We start from the raw sequence: 7500 nt of genomic DNA, 5'->3' as shown, positions 1-7500 counted from the left end.
TTATTATTATTATTATTATTATTATTATTATTATTATTATTATTATTATTATTTATATATATATATATATATATATATATATATATATATATATATATATACATATATATATATACATATATATATATATATATATATATATATATATATAATTCTATGCGGTTTGCCAACGGCCCTTCAGCAGCAACATATCTTAATACGCTCAGAGACTAATTAAATTCGGGCCATGACAGACAGGGAAGCTGTTCTTGTTGGCTCATTATTTTTCGGCCATTAGTTTGTATTTAAAACTTGTCGCTTCAAATCGGAGAATATATATTATTAGGATATATTATTGCACAGTCTTTGTTCCTATATCTCTTTGCGATGAAAAGTAGGTTTAGAGGTCGGAAAAGTTTTATCCACTTAAAAAAAGTCACGCACAGGAAACTCCTTTGGACTTTCCGAATTGTACACGGACGTACAAAATGCCCCGCGGCGATGGGTGCGCCGGGAAGCACACAGGCCCGATACTTTGGGAGCATGTAATCGCTAACCTAGATGTGTAGTCAACTTCGGTTAGGGGGTTATGAAATGTTCTTACTAGGCCACACACCATCTTCCACCATGTGCATGTATGTGTGTGTGTGTGTGTGTGCACATGCATATATGCGAATATATATACGTATATATATATGGAACATATATACATACACACACACACACACACACACACACACACACATATATATATATATATATATATATATATATATACACATATATATACTGTTGTGTTTGGGGAGAGTCATTCTCTTTTAATGCCTTGTAATTTAACACATTCACCGGTAAAATTTCCACTTATTCCTTTTTTATTTTCTAAAATTTTCGTTGAGTTCTCCATGCTCAGTTCATGAATTTTCATGATGCTTTCATTCGTTCGAGATGTCGACCGTCGTCCCGAACGAGATTGGTCCACAAGCGACATATGACCATTTCTAAGGGATGAAAGCCAATCGTAAACTTGTGTTTTGTTCAAGGCAGCGGCATTGTAAGCTGTTTGAAGTATGACAAACATTTTGGTACCGTTTTCCTCAGCAGAAAACAGAATTTCTTGCTATCAATCGTTGAAAAGAACATCTAATTTAGACAGGAAATATAAACGGATAAGTTCTCTTTCAGCTGTTTCTAGAATAGCTAAGCATATGAATCAGGATATTGAGTAAGGATTATAGAAATAAGCTAGAATAGAAAAAGAAATGGAACTAGACATTTCTATTCATTGCCATGGATTATCATCAGTCACATTTTAAATGGTTAATGGACCTCACCTGTAACTTTATTATTTATCTGATCATACGACTAATTTTACCACCACTAACATCATCACTACCACCACCGCCGCTGCCGCTACTACTACAAAAGATTCCTAGCTTATGGAGTCCTTACTCAATATTCTCACACACATGCTTGCCTATTCTAAAAAGCGGTGTAAGAGACTCTATCGGTTTATATTCTCTATATAAATAAAAAAAAATTCTTTCGATTTATGTCAAATGTTTTGCCTTTTCATTTTCTATTTTAATCTGTATCTATACGCTCAAGGAGAAACCACTTCTAGCCACCTTCGTCAGCGAGTCTCAACACCACATATTTCAGCTGCAATTGAAGCCGAAATTTTAGTGATAAATCAAACTGAGTACTCATATTACATACCTTTTACATTACGTCAGTTGATGGATATATATATATATATATATATATATATATATATATATATATACATATATATATATATATATATATATATATATAGAAGTATATATGTATACATGTATATGTATGTATATGTATATACATATATATGCAAGCATACAACATATATATATAAGTGTCTGTGTGTGCGTGTACGTATGTATGCTTGTATGCATATATATATATATATATATATATATATATATATATATATATATATACATAACAAACTACATAAAAGAACACCAGGACTTACAACTATATACAACATACAGAAAATTGCACTACTGCGCACTGCTCACATCCTACGCAAAACACTTTCAATACAGTAACCATAAGAGCATCACAGCAAACCGCAGCACATATCCAAGGCACACAGAGCTGCGCTCGGTAGTGAAGTGAAAGCACGTTATAAAAATAAAACTACTGAATAATAATAATTATTAATATAATGATAACAATGATGATAATGATGAGGATCTTTTATTGGCCACAAGGTCCAAAACATGAAGGACAATATCCAAGGATGAGATACGACTCACAGAACATGTGGGCTTTAGATCAATCACAGGGAAACAGTACAACATTAAAGGCTGTATTGCAAAGGATATATAAACGGAAGTTAAAGAATAACCACAACAACAGATCAGATATGCAGTAACATATCAACAGGAAGAGATGAGTCCGGACATTCTAGAAATGCATATCCTATTTTGAGTTCGTGACTACTTAGAGCCAGCCATCAGTAAAAAGACACTAATGGGCCTGGCCGAAAGCTTCAATCATTTTTGCGCAAAAACATCTGCCTATGTGGAGGAAGTAATGTGCTGAATGCTATTAATGACACCTTGATACGGTCTAAACAAGAGTGACCTATGACGACAATTCATACTTAGATGGAGACAATATGGTGGCCATTAGAAACAGAGAAAGAGAGAGAGAGAAAGAGAGAGAGAGAAAGAGAGAGAGAGAAAGAGAGAGAGAGAAAGAGAGAGAGAGAAGGTGGGGATGTTTTTCTGGTTTGATGAGAAATATCTAGATATGATGTAAGGAGATCAAATGGTTTGAATGTTTGTTTGTTTACTCAACTGCTTGTCAGCTTGTTTGTGTGTGTGTATGTGGAGCATGTAGAGTTTGTTTACTTCTGCCGTTGTTGTTTTGCTGTTGTCTCGAATCAAACATAACGAAAGCTCAACCTCCATCTCTTTCCAGACATAGTTAATCTTAGACTACAGTATCCAATACGTACTTTCTTCTTGTTTAATAATAATAATAATAATAATAATAATATAATAATAATAATACTTTTTCTTATAGGCACAAATTTGCGGGGAGGGGTAGGTCGGTTACATGGAGCCCAGTACGTAACTGTTACTTATTTAATCGACCCCCAAAAGATGAAAGGCAAAGTCAACCTCGGCGGAATTTGAACTCAGAACGTAAACACAGACGAAATGCCGTTAAGCATTTTTTCCCATGTGCCAACGATTCTGCCAGCTCACCACCGTAATGATAATGATAATAATAATAATAATAATAATAATAATAATAATAATAATAATAATAATAATAATAATAATAATAATAATAATAATAATAATAATAATAATAAAGCCGAATATCGTAGCCTTTAAGAGGGATAAGCAAGAGACCCTAATAATTGAAGTGGGGGTTCCAAGAAATCGACACAACGCCATTAAAGGAAGACAAAGTTTGACAAATATGGAGACTTGGAAACTGAGGTCACCAATATGTGGCAGCTGCGAGAGTCAAATTATTGATCCTGTTGTCATCGGAGCATTAGGTTCAATACCACCTGACCTGAAGAAACATTGGGACACTTTAGAAATATCCGACAATCTTGGTATATTGCAAAAAAAAAAAAAAAGAAAAGAAACGGTTTTATTTGAATTTGTGACATATTTGGTTATATTGTCCATTGTTGCGAAAATATACTTTCAAAGTTATCCGTCATATGAAGGGCAGCCTTTTCCTCACTGATATAAAATGTTGAGCTGGCAGAATCATTAGCACACCGGGCAAATGCTTGGCGGTATTTCGTCCGTTTTTTATGTTTTCAGTTCAAATTCCGCCATCTGTCATCTGCAAAAATCGAACTCGTGTCACATCACAACTCCAAGACAACTATTTCACCTCAAATGACCCTACTCTCCTTAACATTACCCCATAAAAAATAGGAGAAAAGATCCCATAACATTCAAACGGGTTTTGAACACATTCCAAATAAGCCACTTATACTCTGCAAGCAATAAATCTTTACTAGAATGGCCTTTGGTGACCAAAGTATGACTATATTCAAACATGGTTAAATTTCTTTAGGTGGTGTTGTTAATTTTGTCGCAGCCTGGATCAACACAAGCCAAAACCTTTCTTAATAATCGAGTGTCTAAGTAACCATGTTACCATAGTTTAGGAAATAATTTAGAAAGGATGTGTATAAAATTAGTATAGACCATTTGTTGGTCATTTTAAAGTTTGAAACTGCCTCCATTGTTGTTGATTTTGTTGTGTATCACTAGGTCATCCTTGATTCAGAACAAACTATGATCAAAGGTAATCAAACTGTTATCATCACATTATTATCATTTTTGTTTTAGGTTTCAAGGACTAAATGTATTGTGAACGTACGTGTCATCTTACCTCATGAGATTTGAATCAGTGTATCATTTGAAAAAGATGTATGTTGCTTTACATAGCATATCAAATGAATATAAAAAGATTATTTTCATTTTCATTTTTGTTCTTTTGTCTAATTGTCAAAGCTATTGTTGATGTTTTCGTTGTTTCTGTTTAGCCTCAAGTCAAGCCGGTATTGAGGAAATCTATTCCAGTCACCCTCAACCCATATTAATAGGAAGAATATAGAACTACTTGATAATGAGTGACCTTTATTTAAGCACGTAAGACGTAATTCAAAGAAGACTTTCACTGCTAATACCAATAGATCTAAGCAGCTTGCAGCCTGTTTTTGACAGTGTTTTCAGATAACAACATTGTTGTCTGAGGGGATGGTCATATCTCTTAGTAGACATGTCCTGTTATTCTTGTTTTGTTGTAGCATTATATCCGGTTAAGTGATTCGGTAGAGCTCGGGATAAGATATCTCGCGTGTTTTTTTAAAAGATTTAGAAAATTTCGTTAGTTACATCCCTTAACGTTCTTGCGTTCAAGAATCACCGCTTCCATTTTGCCTTCCACCCGTTCATGTTCCATCACTCATTATTGGTGAGTGATTTTGTTTTCAGCTGGAGGTCGACCTTGATAATGGCAGAACTGTGATCAAAAAGTGCTCCAGCAGAGGCAAACCCGTTTTCCATTTCCTATGTGCAGAGAACCGAAGACCGATTATATATATATATATATATATAGAGAGAGAGAGAGAGAGAGAGAGAGAGAGAGGGGAGGGGGAGAGAGAGGGGGGAGAGAGAGAGAGGGGGGAGAGAGAGAGAGAGAGAGAGAGAGTGGTATTTCGTCTGCCGTTACGTTCTGAGTTCAAATTCCGCTGAGGTCGACTATGCCTTTCATCCTTTCGGGGTCAATTAAATAAGAAACCTTAGCACACCGGGTGAAATGCTTAGCGGTATTTCGTCTGTCTTTAAGTTCTGAGTTCAAATTCCGCTGAGGTCGATTTTGCCTTGCATCCTTTCGGTGTCGATAAATTAAGTACCAGTTATGCACTGGGGTCGATCTAATCGACTGGCTCCCTCCCTATAAATTTCGGGCCTTGTGTCTAGAGTAGAAAAGATTCTAATGACTGAAATAAGTAAAGGGTAAAAAAAATGTTAAAAGACCGAAAAAATGTTAAAAGGTCGAAAACGTGCAAGGGTTTCTATCGCTCTTGAATCGACTTCCATTCATAATTTGTATGCAGTAAAATATCCTTTGTGGAGGCGTGTGGCTTAGTAGTTAGGATGTCAGCACCATGATCGTAAGACTGTGGTTTCGATTCCTGCATCGGGCGACGCGTTGTGTTCTTGAGCAAAACACTTCATTTCTCGTTGCTCCAGTCCTCTCTTCTGCCAAAAATGAGTAACGCTGCAATGGACTGGCGTCCTGTTCATCTTGGGAACGTATACGCCATTGAAACCGGGAAACCGGGCCCATGAGCCTGGCTAGGCTTTAAAACGGCGCATTTATTTTTTATTTCAAATATCCTTTGGTCAGGAGGTTAAGTATCTTCTAGTTATTGTTTTTTTATATTTATTTAACCCCAATTCAATCAAGATCGAGTAAAATTATCATTAAGGGTTTCCATTCTTCCATTTACTAACCATATTTGATGACATTAAGACGCATTTGTTGTTGTTGTTGTTGTTTTTAATATATTCCGAAAATCACACGGGGCCCAAATGCAGAGTTGTTCTAAATACGATAGACAGTAAATGCATTGAAAATTACTTTCCCTCAATATACGCTGCTCGAATAAAAGAATAACGATTCTTTTATTCTTTTGCTCTTTTATTTGTTTCAGTCATTTGACTGCGGCCATGCTGGAGTACACCGGTCAAAATGGTTAGCGGCATTTCATTCGTCTGTGTTTACGTTCTGAGTTCAAATTCCACTGAGGTTGACTATGCCTCTCATCCTTTCGGGATCGATTAAATAAGTACCAGTTACGTACTGTGGTCGATGTGATCGGCTTAATCTCTCTCCTGTAGTGGCTTACCTTGTAACAAAATTTGAAGCTAGCACTAATTCTTTGGTTTTATTTATCTTCTTCCTTGTAGACAAAAAAAAAACAAAAAAGGAAAAGCCTCGGCATACATAGAAACAAACAAATTCTTTTCTACTCTAGGTACAAGGTCCGAAATTTTGAGACGGTGGGGGATGCAGTAAATTAGATCGACCCTAGTATGCAACTAGTACTTAATTTATCAACCCCGAAAGGATAAAAGGCAAAGTCGACCTTGGCGGAATTTGAACTCAGAACGTAAAGACAGATGAAATACTGCTAAGTATTTCGTCCGACGTGCTAACGTTTCTGCCAGCTCGCCGCCTGAACAAACAAGCATTCTCACACACACGATTGAAATTACAAACGAAAGGAAAAAATATATTCACTTTTGAAGTGGAGTAAATATATATTTTGATACTTAATACTTCCAGCTATTGTTTTTTTTTTTAAGTTCTATTTCCGATTGCGAAACAGTCTCTCTCTCCTTTTCTAGACACACACACAATCACACACACACACACACACACATACACACATATAATGATGCCAATAAACAAATAAAACCGTTTGAGCTAGATATACAAAATACATACATACATATTATATATATATACAAGGTTGGCCAAAAGTCTCCAGACAGTAAATCAAACCCATTTAATTCCCAAATTTATTTATGTTTAACAACAGAATGATTTTAATAAAAGCATCTAAATATTAAACATTATGAAAATTGTTCAAACGGAAGTCCTTCTTGAGCGACAAATTTTTCCATTCGAGTCAATACAGAATTACAGATAGCATTTATGGAATTTTGATTTACTTTCGGGTGATTTCGAGCCAACCCTTCATATGAAAATAGAGAGAAAAGATAGCCTGAAAATATTCAGACGATGAATATCCACGTATAAATATATTGGCATTTATTTATTAACCGAGCAAACTTATACAGAATACAAAGACTCAAAAAATTAAGGGAGAATGTTCAGCAGCTGTTTCTAGAGGCTCGGGATTATTTCATAATACTGGTAGAAGTAGTTTGCAAAACGTCAAGGGTATGTAATGAATAGTGG

This window comes from Octopus bimaculoides, chromosome 8, assembly GCF_046866305.1.
Source record: "Octopus bimaculoides isolate indiv1 chromosome 8, ASM4686630v1, whole genome shotgun sequence".
Classification (NCBI taxonomy): Eukaryota; Metazoa; Mollusca; class Cephalopoda; order Octopoda; family Octopodidae; genus Octopus; species Octopus bimaculoides.
Note: the sequence above shows the minus strand (reverse complement) of the source record.